Source organism: Arvicanthis niloticus, chromosome 10 (assembly GCF_011762505.2).
Source record: "Arvicanthis niloticus isolate mArvNil1 chromosome 10, mArvNil1.pat.X, whole genome shotgun sequence".
Taxonomy (NCBI): Eukaryota; Metazoa; Chordata; class Mammalia; order Rodentia; family Muridae; genus Arvicanthis; species Arvicanthis niloticus.
The window spans coordinates 18,224,989-18,249,569 of record NC_047667.1 but is presented as its reverse complement, the minus strand read 5'-3'; the positions used below and the strand labels follow the sequence as shown (position 1 = coordinate 18,249,569).

Genomic DNA, 24,581 nt, shown 5'->3' with positions numbered 1-24,581 from the left:
ATCCTGCACACTTCTCTGTATCTGCACTCACATGACCCATTTCCCCTGTAAGCCTTCTCTTATGTATCCACATAAAACCCAATGGTTCACTTTCTCTGTAGACTTCTAATATATCCTTGTTCAATACTGTTATTCTCAGGCTATCAACCAGCTCCTCACAGGTAAGGCAAGGGCTTCATGGTCCCCTGAGGCCTTTTGTGTGATGAGGACACTGAATCTTAGAAGATCATGTGATCACAAGCAGTATATATCTGGATGGAATGTAAAGTCATGTCCTCGGGCCACAAAACTTATCTGTTCAGCATCAGACCATCAGGGAGGAAGAGAGAGCAGGTAATATACACACTTCGATGTCAAACAGACCTAGGCCTGCAGACTGATTTGGCATGGTCTCCATACACCTGTGCATACATTTGTGAACATGTTCAAATGCACACGAAAAAAATATAGACTAGCCCCATTTACTGCAAGAATTAAGACCGTTCTCAGCAATCAGACATTCCAGAAAATGTCGACATCACTCTGAAGGAGCCCACTGTCATTATGAAGGGCCCCAGGGGACCTCTGCAGAGAGACCTCAATCACATCAGTGTAGAGATGAGTCTCTTGGAAAGAAAAAGAAAAGGCTCTGGGTTGACAAATGGTGGGGTAACAGAAAAGAACTGCCCACTGTCAGAACCATCTGCAGTCATGTTCAGAACATGATCAAAGGTGTTACACTGGGCTTCTGTTACAAGATGAAGTCTGTGTATACTCACTTCCCTGTCAAGTTATTCAGGAGAATGGGTCTTCGGTTGAAATCTGAAATTTCCTGGGTGGAAAATACATCCGCAGAGTTCAGATGAGGACAGGTGTTGCTTGTTCTGTCTCTCAAGCCCAGAAGGATGAATTAATCCTTGAAGGAAATGATATCGAACTTGTATCAAATTCAGTGGCTCTGATTCAGCAAGCCACAGCAGTTAAAAACCAGGATATCAGAAAGTTTTTGGATGGCATCTATGTGTCTGAGAAGGGAACCATGCAGCAGGCTGACGAGTGAAATCTCAGTTTCCTAGCTCCAGAAACAAGATCCTGAGCACAAGTGGAATTTGGGCTCTTTCAGGGACAATAAAAACTTATATAATGAAAAATAAAAGAATATACACTAAACTCGCTGCTGGCCGTAACCCATTTCTTCTCTTCATTATTCGTGATGCTCTAGCTGAATGAGTCCTCACTTCTCTCTCAAACACCCTGGTGTTTTCTCCAGGCCTTGTCCTTCCCCCCCCCCAATCTGGTCGCTCCCTCCCTCTTGATTCCTCACACAGCTCCCCTTAAGATTTCAACTTCAAGGTCACCTCCCCAGAGTATTCTGCACAGTTCTCTCTCCTAGGGAAGCTCTTCCACCATCTCCTCTATCTTATTTGCTCGTTACGTGTTTTTAACACACCTTATTGTGGGAAATCATACATGTGTGTTCAGTGCCTTCCCACAACTAACTCAAGCAAAAGATTCACAGGCACAGTGTGCATAATTTCTTAATGACTGCTTCTTCCCCAGCATCTAGAGGATGGGAATCCTCAACAAATGTGTGAAGAACAAATGATTGAGGTACAAATCAGGGACTGTGTTGGTCCAGATGAAGCCATTGCCAATCGCCTTTGTACATATACATGAACCCTAAGGTTCCACAGCCAGAGTTTACAAGTGTTTCCTTCTTGAATCCAAGATCAGCACATTTTCTTGCCTTAGAGATACTCAACTCTTACGAGGGCCCAACATGTCCATTACCTCATTTCAATAGATCAATGCTGTGAACTTTTTGAACCCACAGACTTGAACTAATATCAGTAGTTACTTTCCAGTGCATGAAGATAGCTACCCTGTAGAATAGACTATGGAAAATATAACTCCAGAGGTTAAGGGTCCATTGAGAACGTGAACCTGCTCTTTCCAACTGCCCCTGCTCTCATGCCAAGACAAGATCTATAAAAAAGACACCCACAGAGAGGTCCTCTGTCAACCTTGCACACACTGTTCTGCGGACTCAGCAAAGCCAAGAAGCAATGGTCTGCTAATTGTCTGTGTGGCCACAGCCAGGAGCTGCAGGCGACTTCCAAATCATTGCCAGGAAGAAGAGGAGGCTTTGTTCACTGGAAATTTTCCAGTTTAAAAGCAATATAGATCCATGGTTTTGTCTTTTCATGGGAAATGTTCAGTCCATGGCTATCAACTAATTATGATTTTCTTTCTTTGCTAATTTCAGTGCTGATCAATACCTGTAAGAAACAATGTAAAAAACAACAAGATCAAGTGTCAAAATTATGCTGAGAAGCTAAAAATGTTCATCAGACCAAACACAATAAACAGGATTTGTCTGACAGAAAATGACAAAACTATGTCATCAAGACTAATCAACTAAAGAATTTTAAAGCTGACCTTGCCTGTGCCCTTAAAGCTGACAGTAAAAAATAGCATTACAGAGACTGGAGAGATGGACTGGTGGGTAAGAACACTCGCTGTACAAGCATGAGGAACCTGCGTTTGAATCTCTAGAGTTCACATAAAAATCTGAGTGTGGCCATACATATATCTCTTACTCCAGTGCTGTTGGGGGTAGAGATTGGAAGCTCTGTGGGGCTTACTAAATGACAGTCTAGCTCCAGGTTCAGTGAGAGACCCTGTCTCAAAGAAAAACACAGTGGAGAGTGGTAGAAGCAGGATGTTTGCTTCCTCTGGCCTCCAAGGCATGCATTTACATTTATAGAAGTATCACACACACACACACACACACACACACACACACACACACACACACACACACTTGGCCTCTGATATATTCCCATTTTCCATGCCTTTCATCTTAAGCCACGTATTCCAACTTAACCACCTGGTCACAGGCTTCCAACAGGCATCTCTTCTACCAGAGCATTACTGGTCTCTCCTTTGGAGTTGGCTTAGAGCTCCCTCCATCTTTACCGTGCACTTTCACCAATTATCTACACCCTCGTGCCAGATAGTCCCACTGTGTTCATGTCGGTACTAGAAAGGAGTTTCACAGAAGAGGAATTACATCCATGCTTCTGTTCTGAAGCACCTATTTAGAACTCTTTTACAAAGTCCGTAATGTAGCCCACGGTAGCCATGATGCCAAGCTGCATTTCATAAAGATGGCAAAGGCCTCACTGGGGAGGCCATAGCACAAGACTGAGATCTTTGCTTGGAGACTTTTACTTTGCTGGGCTGACATAACAAAATCCCCATAGAACATTAGCTACCTATTCTGAAGGCTGGAAGTCTAAGATTTAAGTATCTGTGGGATTAGTTTCTTCAGAGTTTGTTTCTTAACTCTAAATGGCTGCTTTCATGGGGGGTGTGTGTGTGTGTGTGTGTGTGTGTGTGTGTGTGTGTGTGTGTGTGTATAAGCCAGGGTTCAACTTCAGGTGACACCATCCCTTTTATTTTTGAGACATAGTCTTTCTCTTTTTACTTGGATCTCACCAAATTGGGTAGACTTGTTGACCAGGAAGCCTCAAGAGATCTTCCAGTCTCTACCCCCTCAGAGCTAAGATTTAAACCTCCTTTTTAAAAACTCTGAGTTATGAGGGATCCAACTCTGATCCGCATGAGGGAGGAAGTGAGAACACAAACATGGAGATAGACAAGACTGTATAAACACGGGGAGAAAATAACCAAGGGCTAGGGAAACGTCACTGAGTCATTTTGAAGTATGACACTGTCCAGTGTCCTAATCCTAACCAAGCCAATCTACTATAAAGTTTCTATGCCCAAACATAACTGCATCTAGAGGTAACAGTGTTCCAGTATGTGAAGTGGGCAGAAATAACTGAGCTCCAGCCAGGTCCTTCAGTACAGTTTGACAGCTGAGTCTCACAAGGACAGCATTATATGGTTAGCATCTATGTGCTCTTTCGACCTCAAAGACCCACAGTGACATGCATAGAGAAGCTACCACACAGGAAGGGAAGCACAGATATCTACAAAAGAAACACCGGGGCTTGATGGAGACACTGGGAAAAGTCTGGCCTCTGGCAGAGTATTTATGGAAGTTGGCAGCTCAGCTCCCTTCAAAGAAACAGATGGAAGGTGCCAACGCCTGTAGAGGAAGCACCGAGAACTGGAGAGTTCCTGTACACTGTAGATGGGAAATCAAGCCGGAAAATAAAACAAGAAATGAAAGCAATGCTGAGGGTGATGGTTAATATTGATTGGCCCCTTGACAGTATCTATAGGCATGTAGGAGACAAACTTCTGGGCATATCTGTGAGGGAGTTTCTAGACTGGGTTCACTGCATCAGGAAGACCTATACTATTGTGGGAAGCTCCACCCTATAGGAGTAGATCCTGACCTGAGGAAAATCATGGAAGCTGAGCTGAGTGCCAGCATTCATCTCTCTCTGCTTCCTGACTGTGGACTCAGTGTGACCAGCTGCCTCAAGCTAGTGACTTCCCCACTGTGAGGGTGTGGCCCTTGAGGCTTTGAGAAGGAGCCTTTCCTTCCTTAAGGTCATTTTATTGGAAACTTTAACCCAGTGTGGGGGAAAGTAATTGATTCAATGAGGAAGCCTGAACGGGAGTCTGGAATTAACATGAAAGCCAAGGCAATTAGGGAGGCCATATTGGCGAGCCCTGTGGCATCTTGGACCATTGGTGGAGTGGGAGTGGCCTTGTAAATGGCTCTTTGGTGTGTAGAGCCCTTTACTATGTCCAAATCTCCATAATCAAGCCCTATGTAGTTTGGTATTACTGTGTGGTATTCATTCAGGAGCTTGGAAAGACTGAGTCATAGCCCATTAAAACAAAAGGACATGCATTTCATAAATGAGAGTCTGTTTTTAATGCTAACTGGTTGCTGATATTTTTACACAAGGAACTTGCATATAAGATACACAGTTGTATTTCTCTAGAGAAATGTGAAGAACTTAGCCAGAGCTAAGACACCATCTCTTTAGAAAAATCACATGTTCTCCACCTCACCTTCCTGCTTCCTCATTTAAGCTCCTGCATGGGACAGGCGAACTTTTAGTTCTAGGTCCCTAAGTTCTGCACTTCCTGTGAGGTGGAATCTGGTTTAACATTTATCATCATAGGGGCAGATGATATAATTGTCAACCCTGCCATTGTTGAGGGTCTGTTGTTACTGAAGATTCCGTGTGATATAATTCCCACTTGTCAGAGACAAGATATGCACAGATCTTCATTGTGAAAGCCTAAAAACAGTGGAAAAATCGACATCCGTTCATTTTGTAAGATAGTGCAAAATTTTGAGGTGACAGTGAGTGATGGGATACAGGAGCCGAGGTGCATAAAGAGGAGAGGGGATCAAAAGCAGGAGTTTCATTGTTCATTGTCACACAGGGTATGAAAGTCCCAGCCTACAGCCACAGGTATGAGATAAGAAGCTAGGTCACCTCCTGAGCTTCAGTTACAAAGTGCTGAGATATTCCTATATGGTGTGTGTGTGTGTGTGTGTGTGTGTGTGTGTGTGTGTGTGTGTGTGTGTGTATGTTTGTGTGTGAGCATTGTTGGCATATGCCTGTGCCACTACATGCATGCAGAGGCCGAAAGACAAACTCAGGTGTCAATCCTCTCCTTATACCTTATTTGACGCAGTCTCCTGTTGTTCAGTGATGCATATCTCAGGATAGCTGGCCCTTGAGCTTCTAGGAAGTCTCTGTCTCCAGTTTCCATCTCACCATACAAGCACTGGGATTACAGAAATATACTACTATGACAGGTTTTACATCATTTCTGGGGATCCAAACTCAGGTCCTTGTGCTTGTGGAGTCAGCACTTTACCCATTGAACCAGTTTCCCAGGCCTAAGTCCTAAGATATTTTTGAAAAGGAGAAATTCGTTCCCAAAGTCTGATGCCCTGAGGAACCAAGTTCTAGATACTCAGTATGTTCTGGCATTGAAAAGAAGTGCTTTACTTTCTCTGAGTTGTTGGTCAGGGTTGTCTAAGAGACTCCTAAAACAGTACATGGTATTTCTATTGCCCTAGGTTGCCCATCGTACAGAGGGAAGATAAGTTCCTATTGATGATGATACCATGAACTTCAGATACAGGGTGCAAAGGCCCTGTGGGAAAAAAACTCTCGAGAGAGTCCAGCAGCAGGGACAAAGTCTCGAGGGCCAGTGCTTCCCACACCGCAGGCCGAAAGTCCCACATTCAGACAGCTGCCTCTGGCAAGCCGGGCAAGCACGGGGGAGGGGGTGGCTGCATCAGGAAGGTTCAGGGTTCTAAAGGCTGGGAACCTGGCAGCAGGGCCAGGAGACACGTGGAGTCCAGGAGTTTTCCAAAGTTTTTATTGTTCATGGCGTGGTGAATGGGTGTAGATGGTTCACACTTCCCCCCCCCCCAAAAAAGCCAGGGGAGCCTGGCTTTTATAGGGAGGGGAAAGAGGGGAGGGAATAACTTAATTAGCTATGCCCTCCCCCCCCCCACCTTTAGATAATTCATTAATATTTTAATCTCTGGAGGTGGAGATTTGTTAATCACGCCCCGTTCCTGTGTCCTACATGACTGAAAGGCGCAGGTTGAATGGAGATCAGACCTTGTGTCAGGAGCCTGGGTTCTGGGAGCATGGCTGAACACTCAACCCAAGAACCAGGATACCTTTCCACTACCCGACAAGGTCCCTGAGCTAGAATTGAGATAACAGCTTCCTCTCCAGGTCTAGCTTTCAGGATACCAGAAAGAATCATACACTCATCCAAAAGAGGGAAGCAACTAACAGTTCTACCCGGCTATGACACATGAACCATAACAATGAGCAGTACAGTATAATAACCCTAACTGTGCAGTGTCATGCTTACCTTGGTGGCAACCAACAGCTCTCCAACTGAACATACAATCCACTCAACAGGAGGAAAATCATGCATTGTACTAGAAGCATAGACAACTACCCAGGGCTAGTGAAGCCTAGAATCTTGGAGGAAAACAGTATATTCCATAACTGCATATTTGTCCTTATACCCACAGATTAGTGTGATCCTCACCTCTTTTTAAGAAAAACTTCTCTTTGCAACAGAGACCATTGGAGAAAATCAGAACCAATCAAAATGCAGAGTTGTAGAGTATTCTAGGGTATGCATCAGAAGTACAACCTAAGGCTCAGGAAACATTTCAGAAGAGGAGGAAGAAAAATTGTAAAAGTCAGAACAGGAATTTGTTATGAGATTATGTCTCCTAAGGATGTCAGAAACTACTCCATAAAGTCTCACCTACAAAGCTACCTAAGCACGAGATGACAATAACATACAGAAGATGGATAGAGAAAGTCCAAGAGGTCTCCATCCTACTTAAAGGACTACAAGAAGCTAAAAAATGTTGAGAGCAGGAGAAATAGTCACCTTCAGGAGAGAAGACACTAGTTGGTTATCCCGTACCAAAGGGTCAATCCTAAAGACGTAAATACAAGTAACATCATTGTGCTGGCTAATTTTATGTCGACTTGGCACAGCTAAAGTCATCTGAGAGTAGAGAACCTCAATTAAGAAAATACCTCCATAAGATCGAACTGTAGGCAAGCCTGCAGGACATTTTCTTAATTAGTGATTGATTTGGACTCACCCTATTGTGGGTAGTGCCATCCCTAGGCTGGAGATCCTGGAATCGAGAAGAAAGCAAGCTGGGCAATTCATGAGGAACAAGTCATAAAGAGCAAGCCAGTGAACAGTACTCATCCATGACCTCTGCACCAGCTCCTACCTCTAGCTTCCTGTCCTGTTTGAGTTCCTGTCCTGGCTTCCTTCAATAATTGTAAGTGTAAGCTAAATAAACCCTTTCCTTTCCACATGGCTTCTTGTCAAGGTGTTTCATCATAGTAATAGAAACCCTAACTAAGACAATTACATAGACTGAGCAGGTTATATTTATTTGTTTAGGTATATGTATATATATATATATATATATATATATATATATATATATATATATATATATATAATATATAATAATTTATATATAATGTAAAAAGAAGTCATAAATTTGAAAGAGAGCAAGAAAGTGCAGATGGAAGGATTTAGAAGGAGGAAAGACAAGGGGAAATTATGTAATTGTATTATAATCTTAAAAATAGAAGAAATATTTTTTTTAAAATAGGCGCTTCAGTGATTTGAGTTCATGGGGACAGGTCAATAGCATAGACGGCAGTTCTCAGTACACCGTGGTCTGGTTAATTACAAACACTGGCTCCATGCTTCGTGGGGTATATGAATCTGGATATGTAGGCCCTTTATAATTTCCTATGCCCCATCTATAAAAAAGTAATCAATAGTACTTACCATGTCTAAAAGAACTAAATTTAATATAGTAGTATAGTAGCTGATAATAAATATGGCTAGTCTCTGTCTCCATGGGCATTTCACTCAGAGTCATCAACTACAGAATAGAAACGCCCAGAAAAGGGTCCAGGAACGTAGTTCAAGTGGTAGAGTGCTCTCATAAGGTGCACAAAGCCCTGGCTTCTATTTTCAGCAGCACATAAAGAGGGTATGGTAATACAGGCTTGGTATTCCAGGACTTGAGAGGTAGAGGTAGGAGGATCATGAATGTGATGTGATCTTGGTGACAAAATGAGTTCAAAGTCAACCTAGACTACATGAGATCTTACGTTAAAGAAGGAAGGGAAGAGAAGAGAAAGGAAGAGAAGAGAAAGGACTCAGAAAAATATACTATGTGAATTAAACAAGTATGGGGTTTTTTTCACTTGTCAATAACCTCTAAAAATACAGTGGAACAAATATTCATATAACACATCACATTAGGTATTCTGTTTAATATAGAAATGACTTAAAGCATTATACATAGGTGGAGCCTATATCTGTAGATTTTGGAATCCAAGGGGGATCCTAGAATTGGTTCCTGGTGGGTACTGAACACAATAAGTAGTTATTACTGTAATATTTCTGACTCCTTTTAACAAGTTGTAAAAAATAAAGATCAAAAAGAGTGAGCCTCTTGCCCAAGAGTCATAAGTAACAGCAACACTATTAAAGCTTGTGTCTGTGTGCCTGAGAATGTGTGTGATTCTATCACAACACTGTCTTAGGGTCACCCAGACAATATTAGAAATCCTAACTGAAAGGGGGAAAGAGAAATTAGGGTAATGAGTTAAAATGTGGCAATTAAATCTTTCTTGATGGTTGAGCTTTCTTTTTCTCTAAATCCCTCTTCTTCTACCTACCACCAAAACTGTTTCCATATGCATAGTAAGCTCAGCTCCCCATGGAAATACAATGCCATCCATCCAGACACAAGTAATGCTTAATAAAGAATGGCAGGGCAAGGTCACTGGCAAAGCTGCCTGGCTCTGCACCAGTTCTCCCACATGGAAGGCGAACTCACTGCCACTCAACCCCACAGTCCTGGACCTCCTCCAGAGAAAGTGACAGGCCCACCATGTGGGTAGCCAAAGACACAGAGGTGGTGAAGATGGGTTGGGAGATGGAAGAAACATGTCAGGGTTGACTGGAAACCAAACAGATGGCATGGCCTCTCTGCAGGTGGCTCAGAAACCACAGCAGCAAGCTGACGACATGGGCATATGTGTGGCCAAGAGGACCAGGAGAGGGTTGTAGAACACGAGCCACAGAGGTACCAGGCTTAGCAAAGAACAGCCAGGAAGCAGGGGAAAGCATTCATAAGCTTATGAAGCAGCAAACCCTGCCAGAAAAGGGTCTAGGCTGGGCTGGAGGAAGGTGGTAGTCCTGGGATAATCAGTAAGAGATGAGAGCTGCAGAAGCTAGCCTATCAGGAGTTAAGACAATAGGAGCAGAGCATGGCTGGCAGGCACAGGATGGTGGACAGACATAGGGAGTCTCTGTGTGTTAAAGTTGGGCTTTTCTGATAGGGCAAAGCTGAGATGAGTTGCATTTTCGTTGGAAGCAATGCATCCCCCTTCTCAGAGAAAGCCACTGTGGTTGGACATACATATGTATCCACTGACTAACAAGGAGTAGGGGGAGTGAGAGGCAACATTTGTCTCTGCTTCCTGACTATAGACACAATGTTACCAGCTTCTTCCTGCAGCCATGCCTTCCCTATATTGACGGACTATACTCTCAAACTATGGACCAGAATAAACCCTTACTTACTTACACTGCTTTTGTTGGGGAATTTTGTCACAGTCCTTAGAAAAGTAACCAATACACCCTCTCGCTGTCCACGCAAGACATCTGGATACAGGGTGATGCTTGTACCTCAAGATATTAGGCTAGAGTGGTGACTGCCTGCTCACAACGAAATCTGTGCTTTGTGCCATGTGCCTGGAGTCCGTGCCAACTGCAGCATAGGCCTGAAGCTGCTCTATTCCACATCTGGGTTAATCTAACAATGATGCTGATGGTTTTCTCTATTATGCCTCATCTGGGGTGGTATGCAGCTGTGTCTAACAGCTTTCAGCCTTTTTCCACCCTCCTTCTGTCCGGATTTCTCATAGACTGTGAGGGCCCCCCATGTCTATCACCAGCAGCCCTTCCACACCAGGATGTCTTCCTCTTTGGGGTACCTCCCATTATAGCCTGATATTTTCAGGGAAACATGCTGGCATCCACTCCTGAGCTAATGATCACATTTTCTTTGCTCAAGGAGCTGAGATAGCAGGGGGTTTGCATATGATGTCTGAGTGAAGTCTACTGGATATTCTTCTAAGTGAACAGCTAGAACCTAGGATAACTCTGTCTTTTATGAAGCAACACCCTGGTTTATGTTCTTTTTCTGTTAACATGTAATTTTAAGGAACATGCCCAAGCAAGGTGTACATCTTAGCGGCCACATTAAGCTCTTAACTGTTCAAGTAGTTGCTGTAGATCAAATAAAAGTCTTTATGTATCAAGTCTGATAAAAGACTTCCTTAGTAAAATGTTGGTCAAGCAAGTATGAGGAGTTCATTTAAGATCCCCAGAGTGTTCCTAAAAGAAAAAAAAAGGCCCAATGAGCTCCAGCGATGCTTCAGTGGTTAAGAACAATGGCTGCTCCTCCAGGAGACATGGGTTGGATTCCTAGCACTTCTATGGCTGCTCACAATCATCTGTACCCCAGATCCAAGCAATGTGACACCTTTTTCTGGCTTTCATGGCACCAGGCACACATGTGGTATGCAGACATACATGCAGGCAAAATAACCATACAATTAAATGTTTTAAAATAGTTAACAATAGTAATTATCTCTGTCACCCCAGAGCTGGTGGTGGGAAGGAGTAGAGACAAGGGGATTTCTGGAACATGCTGGCTACCAGGCTAGTTGAGTCAGAAAGCTCTAGGTTCAATGAGAGACCCTGACTCAAAAATTAAGGGGCCAAAGTTGGAACACATCTGATGTTGACCTCTGGTATATATATATATATATATATATATATATATCCATACATGCATGCATAAACACACACACACACACACACACACACAATCTTTGAATGTTCCCAGTCTACAGAACAGAAAGAAGGATTAACAAAATAGGAGTGTTTGTTATGGGAGGTAAAATAGCTCTTCAAAAGAGAGAGAGAGACAGAGACACAGAGACAGAGAGGCAGAGAGACAAAGAGAGACAGAGAGACAGAACGATAGACAGAGAGACAAAGAGAGAGACAGAGCAGAGACAGAGACACAGAGACAGACAGAGACACAGAGACAGAGACAGAGAGACAGAGAACTTATAAACTAAGACATGCAAATCAAAGCTGAGAATGACACTTCTTTCCAAACATAAGAATTAACTAATGCTGAGCTCCTAGAAAATCTAAGTGATACATAAATGCTAAACTCTTGTTTACCAAATCATTTAAGATGCTTTCAGAAATAGCATGAAATGCTGGTATTCCAGAAGATTAATCCCCTCCCCAAAGCAAATGACTTCCAAAGTGGCTTGACAAATGACAGGGAAATAGCAGTTTTATGAATCTAATACTGACATTCTCTGTGACAATGAAACACATATGAAAAGAAGAAAATCTTTGAATAACTTCAGGAAAATAGTACCATATCTGGGTAGTAGTACCTGTCTTCCCAAAGAAGCCATGCAGAGAAGCTGTCCCCTAAGTAAATGCTAATACTATGTCAAAAAGTGGAAACTCAGTGATGTGATCGCTGCCCCACCCATCCCTTGTGTTGACTCTCTTGGATCCTCTGTCTTGACCTCCAGCACATGTTCATACCCACCAAATCTCCTTGACCTGCTACCTGGTAGTCATCCCTCCTCCCTCAAGTATGGATACACCCTAGTCAGTTTCTCCACTGAATTGGAATGCCCCCAAGTCCCAGACTCCCCCCTGCACATACACCTCTATTGAACTGAATGCTTTACATATTGGTACCAATCTCTCCAAAATACAATAACTTCTAAAAACAGTCTCATACTTTTACAGTTAGCTAACTTCTCTTACTCATTCAAAGCACGGCTACACAGCACCTTGTTGGACTCATTCATTTAGCATGTATCCATAGAGTCCTACTTTGTGCCAACATTGTACTAGGCACTGAGAGTTGTATAGTTCAGTTGGAAAAATGCACACAATCAGAATAATTTCAAATCACACTTGTGATGTGTGCCAGGAAGGGAATAAATGGAGGCTGCACAGAACATATCAGACACAGAGTAATATTCAGTGACATTCAAAACACCATCTAAAGGAGAGGAACAATTACAAATGCTGGGAAAATGAGTTTCCTAGAAGCAGGAAGAGAATCCTCAACTATGAAGAGAATCTGAGACATGCAAGTGAAAGAAAGCTAACCCAAATAGAGAATAGGGAGAGAAGTGAAGGCAGAAAACAGGGTTTCTTAGGCACAGAGATAGCAGATCTTGCAGGGTTCAGGGGGCTCTCTGGGGACTCTGGGTTTATGTTATGTGCAAAGACAAGATGGAGTACAATCAAGGAAGGGATGTGATCCAGCTCTGACCTTAAGAGATTTCTCAGCCTGTATCTGAAAAGAGATCAAGGTAGACTTGCAGAGAATGGTTAGAAGACCACAGGAAAGACAATATCACCAGGAGATCCATGGCAGCAGCAGCAGAGGAGGCAGGTACCTGGCTCTGAGACACTTTGGAGACTGAACCTAAAGGACTTGTTAACTGATCAACTATGGAGCATGAAGGAGACAACTGGGTTTCTACTGAAGAACTTAGATGAGTAGAGGAGCAATATGTGGGATGACTCAATAAGAGAACAACAATTCTCATTTCAATATTTCTATGTACACATGGAGAGGGTATATACATGGGGAAGTGTACATATATGAGCAGCCCTACAGAAGCCAGGGGTTAACATCAGGTATCCTCTAGTTCTCTTTACCTTAATTGTTTGAGATGGGTGTCTCCCTGACCCTGGAGCTAGATCCAGCTAGAATGGCTGAGCACCAAACCACAGGGATCCTCCGGGATCTGCCTCTGTAGTTCTGAGATTACAAGTGTGTGCCACCATGACAGGGGCTGTTGACGTGGCTCTGGGGATCGAAAGCTGGTCCTCTTCTTATGCAACAAATGCTTGACTGGATGATCTATCTCCATAGGCCTCAAACTCTTGATTTCTGAAGTTCTGATTTACCAATGAGTCATCAAACATAAACAGAACTGTCTAGTTAAAAAAAAAAAAAAAAAACTGGCTTTGACTACAGGATTCATAAGAGAGACCAAACCATAACATATGAATTTTGGAGACGGCAGAATAAGAAGAGAAAGAATGCATAGAGAGGTGGAAAGATAGCCCATTAGAACATCCAAGGTTTTGGTTTTGATTTTTTGGTTTCCTGGAATCTACATTTGATAGCTCACAACCACTTGTAACTCCAGCTCCAGATGATCTGATGTTCTCCTTTGACCTCCACGGATACCAGCACACATGGGTGAGCACACACACACACGCAAACACACATGCACATACATATATATATACATATATATACACATAAACATACATATTGAAAATAAAATAAATCACAGAGAGGGCTGGTGAAATAACTCAGCAATTTAGAACACTGTACACTCTTCAAGCGGTCCTGAGTTCAATCCCAGCAACTACACAGTGGTTCATGAACACCTATAAGGGGACCTGATGTCCTCTTCTGACATGTAGATATACATGCAGTCAAAGCATATTGACATTTTTTAAAAATACATAAATAAAATAAATCAGAGAGAAAAAGTAGAATCCCAGAGAAAATGCTGATGTTTTGAGGTCTAGTAGAAGACGGAAGTGTACCAAAGAACATGGAAGGAACAGTCTGAACGGGAGGAAACCCAGAAGAGCATCTGCCTCAAGGTGGTCCTAAAGTTACAGAGAGGTGGGGGGAAATGCAAAAGCAAAGTGATGAATACATTAGAATTCTCATTCCAGGAAAGTTCATACTGTGATGAGAAAGGCTGGTGTGATTGATGAGGAAATAAAAAGCTAGTGTAACATTTATTGAGCACTTACTGTGTGACACAAAGTAAGGAAAATGATTTACGTGTGTCATCATCAAAGCCCCCAGTAAAGTGGAAATCATTGTCCTCATTTCATACATGATAGTCTGAAAGAGTTAGAAACTCACCAAAGGTCACAGAGCCAGTTAGAAGTGTCAGGGATTTAAAAGCGGCCTGTGAGCCTCCCAGGGAGCCCCTAAGAACCACAGAGGTACTGTCCTGGTTACCTTTAATCTGAAGGCTTGCCAAGATCAGATTGTCCTGTGGAAAGTCTGTGGGGGATTATCTTGACTGTTAGCTTATATAGGACACTATCCACTGTGGGTGGCATCATTCCTTAGGCAGGTGTTCTTGAGCTTCATAAGAAAGCTGGCTAAGCAGGAGTCTGAGCATGCCAAGAACCAGTATCCCTCCATAGTTTCTCCTTCAAGTTCTTGCCTGGATGTCTCTCAATGAAGAACTACTGTGCCTTGTATGGTAAAATAAACCCTTCACTCCTGTAAGTTGCTCCTAATCATGATTCAACAGAATGAAGTTGTAACTGGGATCCTCCTCCAATTGGAGACACAGATGTGTGGCCAACCTGAGTATTGGCTCTCGTCTGCCATACCGATTCCTTCTCCATCCCTGCTTCCACATATACCCGGGCGTGGCTCAGCTCTTCTCCTTTAGTGTATTTGTTCAATGTGATACGTGCATTGGCTACTCTTCTTGTTGCAAAACGCCTGGCCAGAGGAAGTTAAGAAAGGAAGGGCTTTTGACTAACAGTTTGAGGGTATCACTGCTGCAGGACCTTGAGGTGTCTGACCACATTACGTTCATAGGTAGAGAGCAGAGACAGGTGACCATATTACATCCATAAATAGAGAGCAGAGACAAATGAACGCTAGAGTTCAACTCATCTTTTCCTTTTTATCTACTCCAAGTTCCAGCCCATGGGGCAGTGCCACCCACGTAAGGCAGGGAAACCCCTCCTCAGCATACCCTTCCTGGAAGTAGTCACACAGACTCATCCAAAAGCAAACCTCTTAGTTGATTCTGGATCAAATCAAGTTGACAATTAAGAGTAACCACAGTGACCCTATCCAAAGAGGTAACCCCAGGATGGGGACAGAGACTTGCCCCAACCCATACAAATCTCTCTAGCTTTGACAGAACAAGGAACCCTTCCTCAAGAGTACTTCAGTCAACTGTAAGACCTGGGTAGTTCAAGCTTCTCCTTGAGACAGAAGGCAATCTAATCAGTCGCAGTCACTATGGATGTGGGTGACACAGCAGAGACCCAATGTGGTATCAAAGTGAATAATCATTGCTGATAAAACTGAGGAAAGTGAAAGGAAAAGCCATTTTAGCTAAAATTGCTTCCTCTAAAACCACTTTGAAAGTAAAAGGTACGATCTTCTTGTCAGTGTTGACATTTGTCTTGCTGGATAAGTGAAATTATGCCTCCACCGATGAGTAAATCTCTCCAAGAGGGATGTGACAGTTTGTTTGGTATCTAGTGAAGAAAGGCTTGTTCAGATGAGACTGACAACTTTCCAGATGTGTGAAGGATGTTAGCATAGCACATACACAGCCATCACCATACCTCTGGCTATGCTTTGAGGAACACCTACTGTCTTTAAGGAGTGCATGTTCAGAACTCAAACTTTATCTACATTAATCTGATTCAATTGACTTGATCAATATTTTCACCTAATTCCTGCAATTTGTTTAGATGATAGTTGCAGCCATGCACCCTGGGCTCATGATTTTTCCTCCACCTTACTTATTGTTCCAACTTGTCACTCAGCTACAAGCTATAGCTATCCAGATTGGCACCTATGAACTCTCTCTGATAGCTTGCTGAGCCAGCTACCAAGACAGTCTGTCTATCACCTGTTCATGTAAGTTTAGTATCACAAAACCGAAACTTAAAAAGTTCATCAAATGTTCCTTGGGGAGGTAGCCTAGCTAATAGTGAGCTTGCTGTGCAAGCATTTGAGGACCTGAGTTCAGATTCCCAGCACCCAAGTGTGGTGATGCACATCTAAGGTGGAACACTGAGGTAGAGATAGGAGCCGCAGGATGTCCTAGCTAATTAGCTTAACCAAAGTGAGGAGTTAGGTGTTCAGGGAGAGACCCTATCTCAAAAAGCAAGTATGGAAACTCATTTAAGGAAATGTCTGCTGCTGAACTCTGACCTTTGTACACATGCACACACACATACATGTGCACACACATATGCAACACTTGCACGCAAAAAAATAATAAAATCTGTTATTAAAAACTAAATCTTAAAAAAAAACAATTTTAAAATACCTCTGGTCCTGAGCAGTCACTCAACACTCAAGCTCTGACCCGAGGGAGTGAGGCTTCTGGGTTTCCAGCCTCACTTCCTCTCCATCCGAGTGATGAATGACATACAAACAGAACCCTTGACAGTTAATGCTCAGGCATCTAAGTGAAAATCCACAAGACCTGCTGGCACAGAAGCAAAAGGAATGACTCCGAGGGGTAAAAAGCAATTCTTTGCTATGGGAGAACTCCAAGGCCCTGTGATTTCAGAGCTGTAGAGCTCAAGCTTACAATTGCTTGTCCTCTACAAGAGCCAAGAGCATGTTCTTGGAAAATCAGAGTTCACTGGCGAGAAATGGAAGCTGCCGCAGAGCGTGGGAAGGACAGGCTCTTCTATGCATGGATGCAAGTACTCTGGAAGGTATTAAAGGACATCTGCATCCTGCCTCACACTATAGGTCCGCAAGCTGGCCTCTCATCATAACCAACTGAACTAAGCCAGGCAGGTCTTTTTGCAGAAAATAAAAACGTGAAGAGCTGCAAGTCAAAGCATGTGAGAAGCCCAGAAAGGACAGAAGAATGTGAAGAAACATTTAGGAGGAGAAGCTTATCAATGTTCATGAATCCAGTCAAGTAAGTCTATGTATGTGATGTGTGGGTGTGTGTCATGTGTGTGCAGGTGCATGGCGGGGGGTGGTACCCATTCCTGAGTGTATCTGCATGATGAGGCCAAGGGGCAACTTCAGCTATCATTCTTCGGGTTCTATTTGCCTTGGAGTTTTGTGTTGGTGCTGTTTTCATTCAAATATAATTATATTGTTTCCTTCCTTCCCATTCTGCCCTTAAATTTCTCCCATGTTCTCTTCCTACAGCCCCTCTCACCATGACTCCTCACATCCATGATATATTTTTGTTATTATTGCTACATATATACAGATATATTGCTGCAAATATACATATATACATATATACACACATACACACATATGCACACAATTCTATATAAACACAACCTAATGGGCCTATGTAGTGTTGCTTATATGTATATGATTTCAGAGCTGACCACTTGGCTCTTCCCCAGAGAAGACTAATTCTCCCTCTCTCCTACAAATGACAGGGAAGCTATGTTCATGTTGCCACTACAATATGGCTGCCTACACAAGCTCCTCCTTGTTCTCTTTCTTTTGTTTTTATTTTAATATTTATGTGTATGTGTGGTTTTGATTGCATATGTCTGTAAACCACATGCATTCAGAGCCCATTAAAACCAGAAGAGGGGTTGAAACCCCTGAGAGTAGAGTTACAGATGGCTGCGATCTGTCACCTGAGTGCTGGCATGCGACCAGGGTCATCTGGAAGAGCGGACAGTGCTCTTAATCTCAAAGCCATTTCTCCAGCCCCCTATCTTGTTTTGTAAGGCAGAGTTTCTACAGACTGCCAAGTAGGCTAGGCTGGCTGCCCAGCAAGCCCTAGAGATCTGTCTATCTCTGCTTTATCAACATTGGGATCACAACCATGACCCACCATGCCCATTGTTCTGGTTTGGTTCCTGTTTTTCTGATAAAACACTTTGACCAAAATCAACAAAGAAGGAAAGGGTTTGTTTCCGTTTACATTTTTCAGTAATCTGCCATTGGGGGAATTCAGAGCAGCAACTCAAGCTGGAACAGAAGCAGAAACCACAGAGGAAACCTGCTTACTGGCATGCTCACTGTGGCTCATATTCAGCTAGATTTTTATACAACCCAGGCCCACCTACCTGAGGACTGCTACTATCCTCAGCGGGATGGGACCTTCTACATCAGTCAAGACAATGCATCCATGACTACTTACCCACAGGTCAATCTAACTGAAGCAATCCTTCAATTGAAGTTTCTGCTTTTCAAGTGACTTTAGGTTGTATAAAGTTGACAATAGAAACTAGCCAGCGCACCCATCTTAATTTCCAGGGGCTCAGAGTTAGAACACACATTCTTCTGTTTGTTTGGAAATCACTTTACTGATTGGGCCATCTTTCTGAAGACTGAAATGTGATTTTTATCATTGCCAAATAATCTTAGTGGTTTTTTTTTCTGTTGCTATGAAAAACAAACCAGAGGTTAAGCTGTATAAAGAAAAGGGTTTCTTTCATCTAATGTGTTTGGAAGCTGAAAATGCAAGAGTGGGTATCCCTATTGTTTTGGTCTCTGATAAAAGTCCCCTAGCTATATAACCATATGGAAGATGCCATCATGGCTGGAGAACACATGACAGGAAGGAACCACATGGAAATACAGGAAAAGGGGGATTTAAGAGTCATGATCACTAATTCATAGCAACCCATCCCTAAGAAAACTAAGTTTCTGTAGTGGGCCAGTGGTTAATTTGCACGGAGATCAGTACCCCACCCTACTCCTGACTTCATCAACTTCCACTACGCCTCACATTGCAAAAGTTACACTATGTCTTAGTTCCATGACTGGGGACCAAACTTCCAACACATGAGCTACTGGGAGACAAGCCACATCCAAGTCATAGAACAGTCACAAAAACACACAATAGAAACCTAACTTTAAAAATTAGAGGGGAGACGGGGCAATATAGAGTATGGAAAAGACTACACTAAAAACCTATTTTACCCTTGCATGAAATGGCTTCATGTAACCATGCAAAGTAAAAAATTCTAATTGATAAGGTGATGGTTAATGTTGACTGTGTGCTTGAAAGATCTAGAATCACCTTGTTGACAAACCTCTGGGTATGTGCATGTCTAGACTGGGTTCACTGAAACAGGAAGGCTTACCCCAAACGGAGGCAGTAACATTCTATGAGCTGGGTAACAGTGCTGAGCTAAAAAGGGAAAGCAAGCACACACACACACACACACACACACACACACACACCAGCATTCCTCTCTCTCTCTCTCTCTCTCTCTCTCTCTCTCTCTCTCTCTCTCTCTCTCTCTCTCTCTCTCTCCTCCCTGACCGAATAGTAGTGGTCTCTTCACAATCCTACCAACAGGACTTTCTGACCATCACAGTCTGTGCCCTCAAACTACAAACCAAAAAATAAGGCCCTTCCTTTCTTCTTTCCTTCCTTCCTTAACTTGCTCTTGTCAAGTATTTTGACACTGTACTAGAAATGTGACTAATAGAGATATCTTCACATTTGCTCCTATGTTTTCTCTTTTCTTGCCTCTACCACCCTCACCTAATAAATCAAATTTACAATCTACAATTGACTGATACAATAAGTGGCATCATTCTGCAAGTCATCAAAAGGGAAGAAAAGTTGTCAATTAAATCCTCACACACATACTGGTTTCAGAGGCTGAAAGCATTCATAAAATCTACAGTACACTGCAATGAGTACTCATGCATATCAAACACACACAGATACACACAAATACACATACACACATAACTAATACACATATACAAATATACACACAAAGAAGCACATACATATACACATATATGAATACATAGCTGGCCATGTATAAACACATGTGTTATCACACATATGCATGAACATACACACATCACTCTCACATAAGTCCAATCACACACACACACACACACACACACACACACACACATACATACACAAACATGACATATCAATAAATCTCTCTAGGGACAAGAAGGCTGCTATAAGCCTGGGCTGGTGGCTTACAACCCTAATCCCAGTACTCAGGAAGCAGATCTCTGAGTTCGAAATCAGCCTGGTCTATATAGTAAGTTCCAGGACAGCCAAAGCTATATAGCAAGACTTTTTCTCAAAATGAACAGAAAAAAAGAATAATTGTCATCAGGAACCAATTTTAAACAGACTAGACTCGTACTATTCCTAAGGAGGGAAGGAAATGTGATTTTTATTTCATGATATGCATTAGCTGTGCAAAGACAACTCAGAATGCCACTGACAGATGAGGAACCTGGTTTCCTAAGAACTAAATATTATTTTTTAAGTCTGAAGGCAGAAACGCTCATTAGAGTTGCCTTCACTTTCCCTCAGAGTAGCAGGCCATTCCCAATACCCCTGCTCCTCTTTGATGGCCCCATTTTCTGTTTTCTCTTTGCTTTGTGTGCAACCCTATTCATTCTCTCCCACCCCCTCACTTCACACCTCCTCACTCTTAAATTTTTCATTTAGTTACCGTCATTGCTCATTACAAGGTCTGTTTCAAAAAGTCCTTGATAATGTCTTATTGTGCATGTTTATTACACTTGATAGGTAATTTTATTGAAGCTCTTTTTGTCTCCTGGATTTCAGGTAATCTCATGTCTCCATGCCTGTCATACTGTCCCTACAGAAGTAGCATTTTGGCATTATACACGTTTGGTATAACCAGGGAGCTCATAATAAGAATCTGTGAAGCTGAAAGCAGTACAGTGGTTCTGTCTCCCCAACAGCTCTAACTCTAATGAAGATGGCTTGTATTTATCTAGCATAATACTCTTGGTGCATAGTGGCCATTCCCTCTACAATAAGAAGGATTTTTTTTAGATAAGCTTATTTATGGCATGAGTTATTTGTTAAAGCCATAACTAGCTCACTCATGTAAATGTGGATACCAATTCATTAAAGTTTAATTATTCAAGTTAACACTTACTACATCCAAGTTTCACCCCGACACTCTGAGATCAAAGATTCTGACAGGTAACGACCTCTGATATATATCCTGGCCTCTAGTTTAACAGAAATGGGAAACACAGGAACATACGCACTACAAATATACCCCAATTCTCTCCAAACGGTAAGTCAGCAATGGTCTACCTCGATGGCCTAGATGTCCCTACCTGACTCACTTAAAGAAGGGAAGATTTAGTTTCACTCATGGTTTCAAAGATTTCAGTGTGTGGCACCTGTTTCTATTATTTCAGAGTATGTGGGGATGCAGAACTTTACAGAAGTGGATAGAAAGTTATGGTAGTTACCCGTGTCAACCTGAGGGTATCAAAAATCATGTAGGAGACAAACCTGAGCATGTCTATGTGGAAGATTCTAGATTAGGTTAAGGTAGAAAGACCACTCTTGATATGTTCAGTACCATTCGTTCCATGAGCTGGACTCCTGGACTGAATCAAATGAAGAAAGCAAACTGAGTACCAGAAATCATCTCTCTGTGATACCAAACTGTGGATGCAATGTCACCATCAGGCTCACAATTCTCTGGCCTCGACTTTCCATCCTTTTGGACTGTACCCTCAAATGGTGAACCAAAATAAACCCTTCTTTCCTTAACTCACTTGTTTTTTAGACATCTTGTCACTGTAATTATAAAAGTAACTAATACTTCATCCCAATAATAGCAGGAGTAGTCTATCACGATTTTTGTTTACATAAAGACAGGAGACTAACAAGTCTAATTTCCATATAACCTTGCCTTTACATAAACATTATTCCCCCAAGACCAGCCTAGTAATCATCAAATTAAGAAGTCCCAGTAGTCTCAGAGCAACTTCAGGAGAAATACGGAGTATGGAGAAGAGAGGGAATAGGAATAAGTCCTCTCAGTATTCTACTTGTTATCGTTTTGTTTTGTTTTGTTATTGTGTACACATGTGTAAATGTGTGTGAATGGGTTCGTGTGCCCATATACTTGCATGTGGAGGCCAGAGATCTTCCTTTCCTGTTCTCTACTCTATTTTTTGATACTAGCTTTGTCATTGAATCTGGTTCCCTAATTGGCTAGACTAGATATTCAACAAGCTCTAGGGACACGCCTATCTCTGCAGGCATTGCCGTGCTCAGCATTAATAATGGTCCAGGGAATCCAAACTCAGGTCTTCATGCTTGCATATCAGAGTTACTCTCTCATTACTGTAAGAAGTCACAATGACCATCTGATCCACAAGCATGAGACAAAGAAAGCTAACTGGGAATGGTGTGGCCTGTTGAAACTTCAAAGCTCACTCCCAGTGACACACCTCCTCCAACCAGCCTACACCTCTTAATTCTTCCCAAACAATTCTACTAACTGGGGCCAAGAATTCAAACATATGAACCTGAGGGCCATTCTCATTCAAACCATCACATTCTACTCTCTGGATCCCAAGTAACTGTAGCATGTCCTGATGCAAAATGCATTCAGTCCAACTTTCGTAATTTTCATAGTTGTTTATAATCTTGACTGCTAAGATATCCAAAGTCTCTTTTGATATTCAAAGCAATCTCTTAATTGTAACCCCCTTGTAATATCAAAAAGCAAGGTTGCATACTTCCAACATATAACAGTATAGAGTATGCATTACTCTTCCAAAAGGGAGAAATAGAGGCATGGTGATGAAATACTGGATCAAAGCAAAACCTGGCAGGGCAGACTCCAAATCCTACAGCTCTGTGTCCGAAGTCAAACACTCAGATGGTTCCACCCTTCCAGCTGTGCTGACTGCAAAACCTCTCTGTTGGGCTGGTCTCACTCATTGGCTGCCGCTCTCCCTGGCAGGCATCCTACATCTCTGGCTGCAGCTCTCCCTGGCAGGCATCCTACATCTCTGGCTGCTCCAACATTCTATGATCTCCAACAGGATCCAGACTTCACTGTTTCATACAATGACCTCTGAGGCTCCACGCAAGAACTTCCCTGCCACGTGCCCGACCTCGTGGCTTTCCTTACTCACTGAGGAAGATTCCATAACCTCTTTACTCCTGTGTCCATCATGACTCTACTGTCATAATCATGTGTCCTAGGTTGTCAGGTTTGGTCACCTACTTGAGATGAAACTTGGTCCCTCCTTCAATTACATTTGCATAAGCTTTCTTTTGTTATTCTTTAGACAGAATTCCATTGATCTTTTTCCCCCACTGGTTCCAGAATTGGCTGGATGGGTCTTGCCCTGATAGCACCATTTCCTATATTCCATTTCGTCCTTCCCTCATCTCTTTCAGCACAAGCGTTCACTCCACCATTAAATTTTCTGGTGCTGTTTTTCTCCTCAAGCTGTACATTTTGTATTTTTTTTTTTTTTTTGCCCAACTTGTTCTTTTTCATTGCAGTCTTACATAAGAATGATGACTAATAACTGCAAGAAAAAGTCAATATTAGATTGTCTTGAAATCTAATCTGAGAACAAACTTGTCCAAAACTTTTCTAGCTTCAGACAGATTCTTAGGACAAGGGCAAAGAAAAAAAAACTGTCACGTTCTTAACCAAAATATCCCAAAAACTTTTTTTTGGCCCACCTGCTAGCGTTGCCTTCTCAGATCTCTTAAGCTGGGTCTCTACAGTTTATAAGTTCACATTACTCTTAATACTACAGTGTTCTAAGCTCCTATTAGGATGGCCTGTTAAGACTCACATACAGCATTCAATTCATTTTTTTAATCCAAAATCCCAAAGTCTTCCACATTCCTCCAAAAACTAGACTATCACACCAATAGTCCACTCCCTGGTACCAGTTTATATCTTCATCACTTTTTCATTAATGTGATAAGATTTCATGACCAAGGCAGCTCATAGAGGAAAGAGTTTGTCAGAGGCTTAAAGTTTCAGAGGGTATGTCTATGACAGCAATGAACATGGCAGCAGGCAGGCAGGCATAGTGCTGGAGCAGTAACCAAAAGTTTACATCTAATCCACAAGCATGAGCAAGAGTGAGAGAGCTAACAGGGAATAATAGGGAATAATATGGGCTTTTAAAACCTCAAAGACTACCCCCAGTGACACCCATCCTTTAATAAGGCCACACTTCCTAATCCTCCCCAAAGGCTTTCACCAACTAGGATCAAGCATGCAAACATATAACCCTATCAGGGCCATTCTCCTTCACACCACCACATATAGCAAGCACTTTACCTAATGAGTCATCTCCCTGGCCCCTAGATCTTTACTCTAATCATATGTAACTATTAGCTAGAGAATTACTGTCACATGGAGACCCAAACCACACAACCTTCTGACAACATACTGGGATA

The 24,581-nt window shown here is 42.3% G+C and overlaps 1 pseudogene; it reads left to right on the top strand.

Annotated features, from left to right (window-relative positions):
* Nucleotides 1-421: 421 nt before the first annotated feature.
* Nucleotides 422-1,039, top strand: LOC117716442 (large ribosomal subunit protein uL6 pseudogene; annotated as a pseudogene).
* The last annotated feature ends 23,542 nt before the right edge of the window (nucleotides 1,040-24,581 follow it).